Raw genomic sequence first — 13,721 nt, forward strand, 5'->3', positions numbered from 1 at the left:
AATGTGCCTTGGTCAGACCCAGAGGTTCTGATAAATCATATTTTTATTTTCATTTGATCCTAGGGACTTTTTAAAGTTTCCTCTCTGATTTCTGTAATAACCCACAAGTCATGTAAGCATGTATTGTTCAGTCATTGTACACATTTTTAGTTCCTGGGTTTTATTTTATTGTTGGGACAGGGTCTCACTATGTATTTCTGGCTAACCTGGAACTTGCTATGTATACCAGACTGGCCTTCAACTCTAGATGTGTAATTTTTAAAAAGGGAATCACAGGGGCAATGGGTGTTGGGGCAGCTTCTTTCTAGGTCGTTAAATGAATAAAAATATTTTTTAATAAAAAAGAAGAAGAAATAAAATTAAACACCTCCTCCTAACCCGGTGTTCCCCCCTTCACCTTTATAAACCATTTGCCTATGTGCCATATGTGTTTGCCCTCTATCCAGAGGATGTCCCTTGTTCCTCCTGGACAAATACTCCTGTCCCCTTTTCCCTTTCTCCTTCCTTTATTCTCCATTGTCCCCTATCTCCTTCACCAGTGCATCCTAGCCCATTCAAATACAGATCTAAATCTAAATCTCCCTTTTCCTCCTCCAAAAAGTTTCCCATGAATGCTGGGTGGTGGTGACTCACACCTTTAATCCCAGCACTCAAGAGGCAGAGCTAGGCAGATCTCTGTGAGTTCAAGGCCAGCCTGGTCTACAGAGGGAAATCCAGGACAGGCACTGAAACTGCAAGGAGAAACTCTGTCTCAAAACAAAAAAATGACTCCTGCAAGGTGATTTGCTGCACTTTTCTGCCTGAGTCAGAAAACAGCCACTGTAACCTAATTTTTCCACCCCCACTTAAAAAAAGGATCTTTGAGTGAAAACAGGTGTGTTTGGCTGTGATTTATGCCTAATCTGGAGTCCCACTTTCTGAGTGAAGATTCAGTCTACTTCAAAAAGTGTTACAGTAGAGGATTTTAGTATAGTTCACCTTACTTCAGAAAGTGTTACAGTAGAGGTTTTTAATATAGTTCACCTTACTTCAGGAAGCGTTACAGTAGTGCTGTTTTGGATACTTCACCTTACTTCTGAAAGTGTTACAGTAGAGGTGTTTCCTACACTTCACCTTACTTCAGAAAGTATTACAGTAGAGGTTTTTGGCCCACTTCATCTTACTTCAGAAAGTGTAACAGTACAGGTTTTTAGTATAGTACATCTTTCAAGCATTCACACTGGCTATATATTGATTCCTCAAAACCAATTCCTCTCCAAAGCTTGCCTGGACAGGTGTGTGCCCAGCCCAGATCACACTTCCTGACTCTCTGGACAAGGGAAACAACAGGAAGCCTGCCAGTGCCCTGAGTTTCAAAGAGCTCAGCTTCCAGGACACAGAGTAAGTGAACCAGGTCCACTGCAGCATCCTCGACCCCATTGTCTGTCTCTTTCTGTCCTCACCTAATGCCAGGGCCTGTCTACTTCCTGATACTGAGGAGATATGTGGTGGAGGAGTTGCCAGCACAAACCATCCCTCTCAAGTAAAGCCAATCTTGGCTCCTTGGCGTCTTCAGAGCTTCTTCTATCAAAGCACAGGCTGCTGAGGACTTGGGGCTCACTGGATCTGTGGTCAGAGCAAATGCCTTCCTCTCTGAGATGGAGGGAGGGCTTAAAGTTGCTGTGAGAGAGCCCATTATGCTTGCTCTGTGACTGGCTAGTGAGGCAGCAAGAGGGAGGTCATGGAGGGGTATGTGTGGCAGGCTTGTGGGAATCTGCAGAGTCCCTTGAGGGTTCCCTATTCTCTTGGAGACCTGACCATGTTGCCTGGTAAGAAAACATGGCTCCTGGAATGGGAGGAACTGCACTCTAGAGCCAGAAGGAATTCAGCCTCTAGGGAAGCTTGTAATTTAGAAGATGAGAACTTTGCTTTCCCATGAGAGATGCCAATTTCCATCCCAGGAGAGAAGCAGTGGTCTAGGCTTGGGTTGTTTTGCTTTTGTTCCACAGAAAGCAGGTCCTTCCTCTCCTGTCCCCTCCTTCTGAGCTTTCTCACCAACCTGCAATTGTGACAAACTAAGGGCATTTGAATGTCATATTCTCTCCCACCAAAAATAGCTGACTAGACACCCTAATGCCCCAGTTCCTTTGTTACAGAATTTCCCCCAAGTCAGTGAAACAATTTGAGAAGCAGGAACTAGCTGGTAAATTGGAACCAAGGCTCCAAGACTTTAGTGAGCTTTCTTCAGTCTTGGAATTTGGTGAGCTCTGGTGTCTGCCTGATTTTTTAAGGACTGTGTCAGGTCTGTGTGCCTGAAGGTAGTGGGTATGAACCATAGACAGTTTTCATAGCTGTGATCTTGAACTGAATGATCCATGTCTCAGGCTAGTCCTTAGCCTATCTAAATGTTTGTGCAGGTTTTTTGTTTTGGACTACCCACCAGCTCCTAAATCAAGACAGAGACTTACTTGTAATGAATGCTTGGCCTTAGCTTATGTGTGTCCCACTAGCTCTTATACGTAAACCAGTTTCTCTTCATCTACGTTTGCCTCAGGGCTTTACCTTTCTTGCCCTCTGTGTACACCTTACTTTCAATGCTTCTCCTGTGTGGCTGACTGGCGGCTGCCTGGCTTCTGGACCCAGGTGTGGCCCTTTGTCTCCCCCATTCTCTCCCTTTTCTTCTTCCCTCTCATGCCTAGATTTCTCCTCCTACTTATTCTCTCTGCCTGCCCACCCTGCCTGTCACTCTCCTGCCTAGCTATTGGCCATTCAGCTTTTTATTAGACCAATCATGTGCCTCAGGCAGGCAAGGTGTACAGCAACACATCTTTACATAATTAAACAGATGCAGCATAAACAAATGTAACACATCTTTACATCATTAACTAAGGCAGCAGAAATAAATGTAATACACTTTACACAGCTTCTAACTGGGCAGAAAGGAAACTGCTCCCTTCTGGCTGCTATATCTCCAGATTACTTTGGTTGTGGTTTGCTTTAGAATTTTAGAGTCAGGGTGAGGCAGACAGGGTCTTGATGTGTACCCCAGATTGGCCTGCAGTTCACTGTGTGTGTTCTGCATGCCTCAAGCTCACAATGCCCACATCAGGCTCCAAAGGCCAACACCATAATTGGCTCCTTGCAGCCTTTTGGGTGGAGATGAAGATCTCTGGGAGGGCTTTAGGGAAAGTGGGCTCATATCTGGAGCAGCCCTCCTGTGTAGAAATTGGCAGTAACTCAACACGAATTCCCCTCCCATGAAGCAGAATGCTCATCAAGGTGGGAACACACCTTCCTGGATGTTTTCTGCAGAGTTACATCACATTAACACCATGATTAAGCTTTCAGTTTAAACTTGAGTGATCACACCCGTCTGGCTTCCTTGCTGTTCATCTCCTGGGAGACCAGACTTCTTCCTTTACCTGACTTTCATCAGCGTGTTCAAATGCTTTCCTTTCACTGGGCCCTATTTGAATGCATGGCCAGTCTGAATTGATCTTGGGACAGTGCCTTTCTGCTTGCCCAGCTCTGGGTGCTTGGGGAACCTAGAGGAAAAGTGTTGGTTTACAAGAGATATGGAAACTTGAGCATTTTGGGTTATACTTGGCAGTATTTCCCTTGGGCATTTTGCCACTAAGTTACAGGGCACATTTGAAAATGTCTGTCCCAGTCTATCTGCCTTTACTCCAGGCCTCCTTGACTATGCTGCCTCACTTTAAGCACTACATTTCCCAAGCTGCCTTTCTCTATATTGTCATGCTGTTACAAAGGAACTACATTTCCCATGCTGCCTTTTAGGTCCTCCATGGTTTCTATTTACATGGTTTGTGTGCATACTGAAAATCAAGATCAAGTGAGCTTTATTGTCCCGGGAGGTGTCTGTTCTCCTTAAGCTGCAGCTGACAAGTGTATTTCCTTATCTGACATTTTCCCCAGAGTGGGCCGCACCTGCCGGTGTACACTTGTCTCCCACCTTACCAGGTCAGTGAGAGAAAATGAAAGTACTTGAAATGGAAGCTTTTTCAGTAAGGTTTTTCCCCAGATAGATCCTCTGCTTGCTCCCACTTGTCTCCTACCTAAAGATGCAGAGTCCCTGATGCCTGAGACAAGGCTCAGTTTCTCTGCTCACGACTTTCTGTTCTGGGGATAGGGGCTTGAGTCTCCAGTTCTGTATGGCCACATTTTGCCTCAGCTTTCTCCCATGTTGCAGCTACTGCTAGGAACTGAGACCCTGCTTTTTTCATTGCTGGAAGGATCTCAGAGCCTTCACTGCTTACTCCACACCAGCAGCCACTCCCCAGGGCCTGTACCTCCTCTGCAGCAGCTCTACCCTGGGGGGAAGCTGTCCCTGCTCAGCTTTCCACCTGCACTTTCTCAGACATAGGCTTTGCCCACGGGGATATTGGCTTGAAGGGGAGATAGGACAAGCAGAGAGGATGCCCTTACAGAAAAAGGAAAAAAAAATCTGAGAAGGAAAGATCTGAAAAGCTTTCAATTTTTGAGAGAGAGAGATTGCTAAGTTTTTCCCAAAACTTCTGTTCCCTAAAGTCTGGCTTCATGATGAAGAGGAAACTAATTCTGATGGTACAATGTTTTCACACAGTAGCAATGTCCGTGGAGTGAAGAGTTTTATTTCACTTGGGTTTTATTTCACCTCAGGGAAAATTTTTTCCCTGCAGCTCAAAACTTAAAGCTAAACTATCCACAGGCCAAAAGTTTTCATAGCAATTTTTTTCTGCTCATTTTCTTTCATAATATTTTTTCATGGTACTGTTTCTTCTCAGTTTGAGCTCATAGTCCCATAGTTGGAAAATGAAGGATATAGCTCCTCTGTCTTGTTGCTCATCTTATTCTTCCTTACCCTAAGTTTCTATTTACCCAATACTCCTAATTCTACTCTTACTCTAAATTTCTTCTTACACTATATTCCCGTATTCTACCTCACATTTCCCCTTAACTTTAATAGAAAGAAATTAAGAGAGAGAAAAAGGAATAAACCTAGATAGATAGCGAGAGCTTTGATACACCCTCACTTTTAACTTTGGCAAGGTAAACTGTAGCTCAAATTCTAATTGATTTTAATAGGAGAAACCCAGAGCTAGATATCATGATAAATGCTGGAAGATCAGAGACACAAAGGAGCAAGCCCCAGCCACCTCTCACTAGCCAACTCCTCAACTAAATAGGGGAGTCCTTATCTCTATGAATCCTCTCAAGGAATGGCTGACATACTGTCTCCACCCTCCTCATCTTCTTGCTTCCTCCTCCAAGGTGCTGGGATTAAATGTGTGAGTCACCACTGCCAGGCCTCTATAGTTAACAAGTAGCTGGCTCTGCCTTCTAATCTTCAAGCAAACTTTGTTTGTTAGAGCACAAACAAAATATCACTACAGTCATCCTCAGCTACATAGGCATTAGAGGCCAGTCAGGGCGACATATGGCTCTTTTTAAAAGAATATTTTTCATAACTAAACTGTCAGGATTTGAGGTTCTAGGAGTCTCATCTGACTCTAAGCATTTGTCTTCATTCTGCCTTTCATGGCTGAATTTTATTTTATTTTCATTTTTCTTTATTAAGAAAATTTCTACTTACTCTACATACCATCCACAGATCCTATCTCCACCCTCCTTCCACCCCCAGCCCTCCCTCCCAAACCACAGCACATCCCCACATTCCCCAAATCAAGATCTCCCTTTGGGAGTCAGCAGAGCCAGGCACACTGTGCCTAGCTATGGAGGTCCACACCCCTCCCCCCACTGCACCAAGGCTGCACAAGGCATCACACCACAAGCACCGGGCTCCCAAAAGCCTGCCCATGCACCAGGACAAATCCAGATCCCCCTGTCTGGGTGCCCCCAAACAATTTGAGCCAAACAACCATCTTCTATATCCAGATGGCCTAGTCCAGTCCCATGGGGGCTCCACGGCCACTAGTCCACAGTTCATGGGCTTCCACTAGTGTGGCCAATCATCTCTGCATGTCCTCTCATCATGATTTCGACGTTCCCCACCTGCAGAATCCCTCCTCTCTCTCATCAATTGGATTCCCAGAGCTCAGCCTGGCTCCTGGCCGTGGATCTCTGCATCTGCCTCCATCAGTCACTGGACAAAGGTATTCACTAGACTGGTCACCAGAGCAGACCAGTCCAGGCACCGTCTAGACCACTGCCTGCAATCAAAGTTCTGGTTGTCCTTGTGGATTCCTGAGAGCCTCCCTAGCACCCTACCTCTTTCTATTCCCATGATGTCCTCATCTATCATGGTATCTCCCTCCCTGCCCTCCCACTCTGTCCCTGTTCCAGCTCGACCCTCCCATTTCCCTATGTTCTCATCCCCCACTCCTCCTCTCTGCCACACCCCCACTCCTAGTCCACTCATGTAGATCTCATCCACTTCTCCTTCACTGGGCCATCCATTTGTCCCTTCTAGAGTCTTTCCCTGTTAGCTACCCTCTCTGGAGCTGTGGGTTTCAGTATTGCCAACCTTCCCTCACATCTAGTATCCACTTATGAGTGAGTACATATTATGTTTGTCCTTCTGAGTCTGGGTTACATCACTCAGGATGATATTTTCTAGTTCCAATCATTTGCCTGCAAATTTCATGATATCATTTTTTTTCACTGCTGAGTAGTACTCCATTGTGTATATGTGCCACATTTTCTTTATCCATTCTTGTGTTGAGGGGCATCTAGGTTGTTTCCAGGTTCTTGCTATTACAAATAATGCTGATATGAACATAGTTGAGCATGTGTACTTGTGGTAAGATTGAGCATTCCTTGGGTATATGTCTTGAAGAAGACTTCTGCTGTGGGATGTCCTGTATGCTGTAAATATACGTTTCTCTGATTCATTGATAAATAAAATACTGATTGGCCAGTAGCCAGGCAGGAAGGATAGGGTAGGCAGGAAAGGGAGGAGAAGAATTCTGGGAGGTGGAAGGCTGAGGCAGAGAGATGCTGCCAGCCGCCACCATGGAAAGAGAGATGTAAGGTACCAGTAGGCCACGAGCCACGTGGCAACTTATAGAATAATAGATATGGGTTAATTTGAGATATAGAACTAGATAACAAGAAGCCTGAGCCATTTGGCCAAACAGTTTAAATAATATAAGTGTCTGTGTGTTTATTTTATAAGTGGACTGCAAGACTGCCCGGGCCTTGACGGGAGCTGGAGAGAAACTCTCCAGAAACTCTCTAGCTACAGACTTTTTCTCAATTTTCTGAGAAACCTCCATCCTGATTTCCAGAGTGGCTGTACCAGTTTGCATTCCCACCAGCAGAGCAGAAGTGTTCCCCTTGCTCCACAACCTCTTCAACATAAGCTGTGTTCAGTGTTTTTATCATAGCCATTCTGACAAGTGTAAGATGGTATCTCAGAGTTGTTTTGATTTGCATTTCCCTGATGACTAAGGATGTTGAGTAATTCCTTAAATATCTTTCAGCCGTTTGAGATTCTTCTGTTGAGAATTCTCTGTTAAACTCTGTAGCCCATTTTTAAAATTAGATTGTTCAGTATTTTGAAGTCAAGCTTTTTGAGTTCTTTATATATTTTAGAGATCAGCACTCTGTCAGATGTGGGCTTGGTGAATTTCTTTCCCCATTCTGTAGGCTGCTGTTTGGTCTTATTGACTGTGTCCTTTGCTCTACAAAAGCTTCTAAGTTTCAGGAGGTCCCATTTATCAATTGTTGCTCTCAGTGTCTGTGCTACTGGTTTTTATTTAGGAAGTGGTCTCCTATGCCAATATGTTCAAGACTACTTCCTACTTTCTCTTCTATCAAATTCAGTTTAACTGGATTCATGTTGAGGTTTTGATGCACTTGGACTTGAGTTTTGTGCATGGCGACAGATAAGAATCTCTTTGCCATCTTCTGCATGTTGACATCCAGTTATGCCAGCACTATTTGTTGAAGATGTTTTCTTTTTACCATGGTACAGTTTTGGCTTCTTTGTTGAAAATCATATGTTCATAGGTGTGTAGATTAATGGCAGGGTCTTCAATTCTATTCCATTGTTCCACGTGTCAGTTTTTATGCCAGTACCAAACTGTTTTTGTTACCATAGCTCTATAGTAGAGCTTGAGGTCAGGGATGGTGATGCCTCCAGAGGTTGCTTTGCTATACAGGATTCTTTTAGCTATCCTAACATTTTTGTTTTTCCATATGAAGTTGAGTATTGTTCTTTCCAGTTCTGTGAAGAATTGTATTGGGATTTTGATGGGGATTGCATTGAATCTGTAGATTGCTTTTGGTAAGGTTGCCATTTTACTATGTTAATTCTACCTATGCACCAGCATGGGAGATCTTTCCATTTTCTGACATCTTCTTCAAATTCTTTCTTCAAAGACTTAAAATTATTATCATACAGGTCTTTCACTTGCTTAGTTAGAGTTGCCCCAAGGTATTTTATATTATTTGTGGCTATTATAAAGGGCGATGTTTCTCTGATTTCTTTCTCAGCCCATTAATTATTTTATATAGGAGGGCTACTGATTTTTTTTTTGAGTTAATCTTGTATCCTGATACCTTACTGAAGGGCTTTGTCAGCTGTAGGAGTTCCCTGGTAGAATTTTGGGCATCTCTTATGTCTACCATCATATCATCTGCAAATGGTGACAGTTTGACTTCTTCCTTTCCAGTTTGTATCCCCTTGATCTCCTTATGTTGTCTTATTTCTCTAGGTAGAACTTCATGTACTATGTTGAATAAGTATGAAGAGGGTGGAAAGCTTTGTCTTGTGCCTGATTTTAGTGGAATTGGTTTGAGTTTCTCTCTATTTAATTTGATGTTTGCTGTTGGCTTGCTGCAAATTGCCTTTATTATATTTAAGTATGTTCCTTGTATTCCTGATCTCTCTAGAACCTTTATCATGAAGGGGTGTTGGATTTTGTCAAAGGCTTTTTCAGCATCTAATGAGATGATCATGTTGGTTTTTTTTCTTTCAGTTTGTTTATATGGTGTATTACATTGACAGATATTCATATGTTGAACCATCCATGCATCCCTGGGAGAAGCCTACTTGGTCATGGTGGATTATTTTCTTGATGTGTTCCTGAATTCGGTTAGCCAGTATTCTGTTGAGTATTTTTGCATCGATGTTCATGAAGGAGACTGGTCTGTAATTCTCTTTGTTGCATCTTTGTGTGGTTTGGGTATCAGGGTAACTGTAGCCTCATAAAAAGAGTTTGGTAATGTTCCTTCTGTTTCTATGGTGTGGAACAATTTCAAGAGTATTGGTATTAACTCTTCTTTAAAAATCTGGTTAAATTTTGCACTGAGACCATCTGGTCCTGGGCTTTCTTTGGTTGGGAGACTTTTAATGACCTTTTCTATTTCCTTAGGGTTTATTGGTTTATTTGGATAGTTTATCTGGTCTTGATTTAACTTTGGTGTGTGGTAACTATCAAGAAAATCATCCATTTCTTTCAGATTTTCCAATTTTGTGGAGTACAGGTTTTTGAAGTATAACTTGATGATTCTCTGGATTTCTTCATTGTCTGTTGTTATGTCTCCCTTTTCATTTCTGATTTTGTTAATTTGGATGCTCTCTCAGCTTTTTGGTTAATTTGAATAAGGGCTTGTCTATCTTGTTGATTTTCTCAAAGAACCAACTCTTTGTTTCATTGATTCTTTGTATTGTTCTCTTTGTTTCTATTTTATTGATTTCAGCCCTCAATTTGATTATTTCCTGGTGTCTGTTTCTCCTGGGTGAGTTTGTTTCTTCTTGTTCTAGAGCTTTCAGTTGTGCTGTTAAGTCTCTAGTGTGATATTTCTCCAACTTCTTTATGTGGGCATTTAGTGCTATGAATTTTCCTCTTGGCACTGCTTTCATAGTGTTCCATTAGTTTGGGTATATTGTACATTCATTTTCACTGAATTAGGAAGACTTTAACTACTTTCTTTATTTCTTCCTTGACCCATTGGTGATTCAATTGGGCATTATTCAGTTTCCATGAGACTGTAGGCTTTCTGTACTTTTTGTTGTTGTTGAAATCTAACTTTAAGCCATGGTGGTCTGATAAAGATACAGGAGGGTATTTCAATATTTTTTGTGTCTGTTGAGAATTGTTTTGTGACCAAGCATGTGGTCAATTTTGGAGAAGGTTCCATGGAGTGCTGAGAAAAAGGTATATTCTTTTGTGTTAGGGTGGAATATTATGTAGATATCTATTAAGTCTATTTGAGTCATAATGTCTGTTAGTTCCCTTATTCCTCTGTTAAGTTTCTATCTGGCAGACCTGTCCATTGGTGAGAGCAGGGTGTTGAAGTCTCCCACTACTAGTGTATGGGGTTTAATGTGTGATTTAAGCTTTAGTAATGTTTCTTTTGCAAATGTAGGTGCCCTTTTATTTGGGCATAAATATTCAGAATTGAGACTTCATCTTGTCATATTTTCCCTGTGATTAATATGTAATGTCCTTCCCGATTTCTTTCGATTGATTTTAGTTCGAAGTCTATTTTATTAGATATTAGGATAGCTACACGAGCTTGCTTCCTAAATACATTTGATTGGAAAGCCTTTTCCCAGTCTTTTATTCTGAGATAGTGTCTGTCTTTGAAGTTGAGGTGTGTTTCTTGTATGCAGCGGAAACATGAATCTTGTTTTTGTATCCATTCTGTTAGCCTGTATCTTTTTATAGGTGAATTGAGATCATTGATATTAATGGATATTAATGATAAGTGATTGTTAATTCCTGTTATTTTTTGGTGGCAGTGTTGTATGTTTCCCTTCTTTGGTATTTGTTGGTGTCGGACTATCTATTGCCTGTGTTTTCATGGGTGTACTTCCTTAGGATGGATTTTTTCCTTCTAGTGCTTTCTATAGGGCTGGGTTCATGTAAAGATACTGTTTAAATCTGGTGTTATCATGGAATATTTTGTTGTTACTCCGTCTATGTTGATTGAGAATTTTGCTGGGTATAATAGTCTGGGTTGGCATCCATGGTCTCTTAGTGTCCGCATAACATCTGTCCAGGACCATCTGGCTTTTAGAGTCCCCATTGAGAAGTCAGGTATTATTCTTATGGGTCTGCCTTTATGTTACTTGGCCTTTTCCCTTTGTAGCTCTTAATATTTTTTCTTTATTCTGTATGTTTTGTGGTTTGATTATTATGTGGCAAGGGGACTTTTTTTTTAATCCAGTCTATTTGGTGTTCTGTAACCTTCTGTGTCTTTATACACATTTCCTTCTTTAGATTGGGAAAGTTTTCTTCTCTGATTTTGTTGAATATATTTTCTGTGCCTTTGAGTTGGTATTCTTCTCCTTCTTCTATCCCTATTATTCTTAGGTTTGGTCTTTTCATGTTGTCCCAAATTTCCTGGACATTTTGGGTCATGACTTTGTTTGCTTTAGTGTTTTCTTTGACTGCTGAATCTATTTCCTCTACTGTATCTTCAATGCCAGAGATTCTCTCTTCCATCTCTTGCATTTTGTTGGTTATGCTTGCATCTGTAGTTTCTGTTCATTTACTCAGATTTTCCACTTCCAGTATTCCCTCAGCTTGTGTCTTCTTTATTGTCTCCACTGGTGTCCACCCATCTCTTTCTCCACTTGGTGCAAGCAGTGTCTGTGTCTGAGAGAGTCACTCTTGGCCTGATTGATACTCTTGGTCCAGTGGGAGCTTTTGGTCTAATTGGTGCTGATGGACTCTTTGTCTCAGGGAGCAGATCTTAGTCCAATTGGTGCTTGTGGGCTCTGTCTCAGGGATTAGCTGCAATCTTGGTGCATGGGTGGGTTGGGAGGGGTGGGGCTTGTGGGTTATAGTTACTGATGGGGGATGGTGGTAGTCTGACCTGTCTGCAGGAGTTCTGCCTGCTGACTGGGACTGCAATGGGTGGTGGTGTGGGGGCACAGGATTGTGACCCTGGGCCCAAAGCCTCGGGGCTAGGGTGTTCTGGTATGAGGATAAAGACTCATCTCTTAGTCCAGTTGGATGCTGGCAGGCTCTGTCTCAGGGAACAGTTGCAGAGTCTTGGAGGGTGGGTGGGATTTGGGGGAGGTGGGGCTTTTAGGTTACAGGGTCTGGTGGGGGATGGTGGTAGTCCAACCTGTCTGAAGGAGGCATGCCTATTGGCTTGAGACTGGGACTGCAATGGTTGGTGGTGTGGGGGTGCAGGGTTGTGCCCCTGTGCCTCACCTAGACATGACTCACCTCTTAGTCCAATGGGGTGCTGGCAGGCTATGTCTCATGAAACAGTAGTTTTGGAGGGTGGGTGGGATTTGGGGGAGGTGGGGCTTTTGGGTTTCAGGGTCTGATAGGGGATGGTGGTAGTCTGACCTATCTGCAGGAGGTCTGCCTTCCTACTGGCCTGTAAGGGGGACTAAAATGGGTGTTGGTGTGGGGGCACAGGGTTGAGTCCCTGGGCCTAGAGCCTAGGGGCTGGGGAGTTCTGGTATGAGGATAAAGACCCACCTCTTAGTCCAATTGGGTGCTGGAGAGCTCTGTTTCAGGGAACAGTTCCCATGGCTGATTTTAAAAGCTCTTAATGCTTAGCCTAAAAAGTTCTATTAAACTAACCATATATCTTATGAAAACTTGCACGTCTCCCAACTTTTTTAAAATTTATTTTTGAGACAAGGTTTTACTAGGGACTCCTGGATGGCCACAGTGGCCTTGAACTCATAGAGATCCACTTTCCTCTGTCTCTAAACCGCTGAGGTGAAAGTTGTGTGCTTTTATTCTTTTTATTGATTATTTTATTTATTTGAGACAGGGTCTCTCCATGTTGTCCCAGCTGTCCTGGAACTCACTTTTTGGATCAGGCTGGCCTGGAACTCAGAGGTCTATCTGCCTCTGCCCCTGTGCTTAGATTCAAGGCCACCACTCCCTGTGTGCTTTTATGCTTAACTGACATACAATAACTGCACAATTTGGGGTATAATGTGATATTTCAATGTATGAATATAATGTATAATGATCAGTATTTATCTTTTTCATCACTTTGAACCTCAGGTTGGAACCTTCAAAATCCTCTTGTACCCGGCTATTTTGAAATGCTTACTAAACTGTTCAGTGCAGCCATAAGTGCTACAGAAAACTAGAACTTCTTCCCAACAAGGTCTCCGTACTCCACACCCATCCTTTTTCTATCCTTCTTCCCTATACTCCGAGATTCTATAGACTCAATTCTCTTCCCTACTTCTGCGAGGTATGTTTTCAGTTTCCACTTATCAGTGGAAGGATTTCCAAGGATTCTACTTTAATGTATGACAAAGTAAGGTGGTGGGGTTTTCAGCATATTCCAACCCTATTCTCTTTGTTTTGTTTGAGTAATTTTTATGGGTTCATTTGTGTGTGTGTGTGTGTTCTATACAGCACATTCTAGTCTCAAACTCATTATGTAGCTAAGCCTGACCTTGAAATCCAATCCCACTTTTATCTCCTAGGTGCCAGAATTGCAGCTGTGCACCACCACATTTGAACCTATTTCTTTTTTAAAATACATCTATTTTTTTTCATTTGAGTGTGTATTCAAATACCCATGTGTGTGCTATGGCATACACCGAGGCTAGAGAACAAGTTGGAGGAGTCAATGTTCTCCTTATACCATGTGAGTCTCAGGAATCAAATTCAATCATCAGGCTTGACTGTAAGCTCCTTTACCCACTGAGCAATCTGGCTGGCCCTATTCATTCTTTATATTAAAATGAGAGGAAAAGACCAAACCATGCCGCCATGCTAACATGTCCTCTTACTTCCTTGGTCTTCAAAACTCTGAGCCACAGTTTGGAAAACCATAATCCC

This window comes from Peromyscus maniculatus, chromosome 8, assembly GCF_049852395.1.
Source record: "Peromyscus maniculatus bairdii isolate BWxNUB_F1_BW_parent chromosome 8, HU_Pman_BW_mat_3.1, whole genome shotgun sequence".
NCBI lineage: Eukaryota > Metazoa > Chordata > Mammalia > Rodentia > Cricetidae > Peromyscus > Peromyscus maniculatus.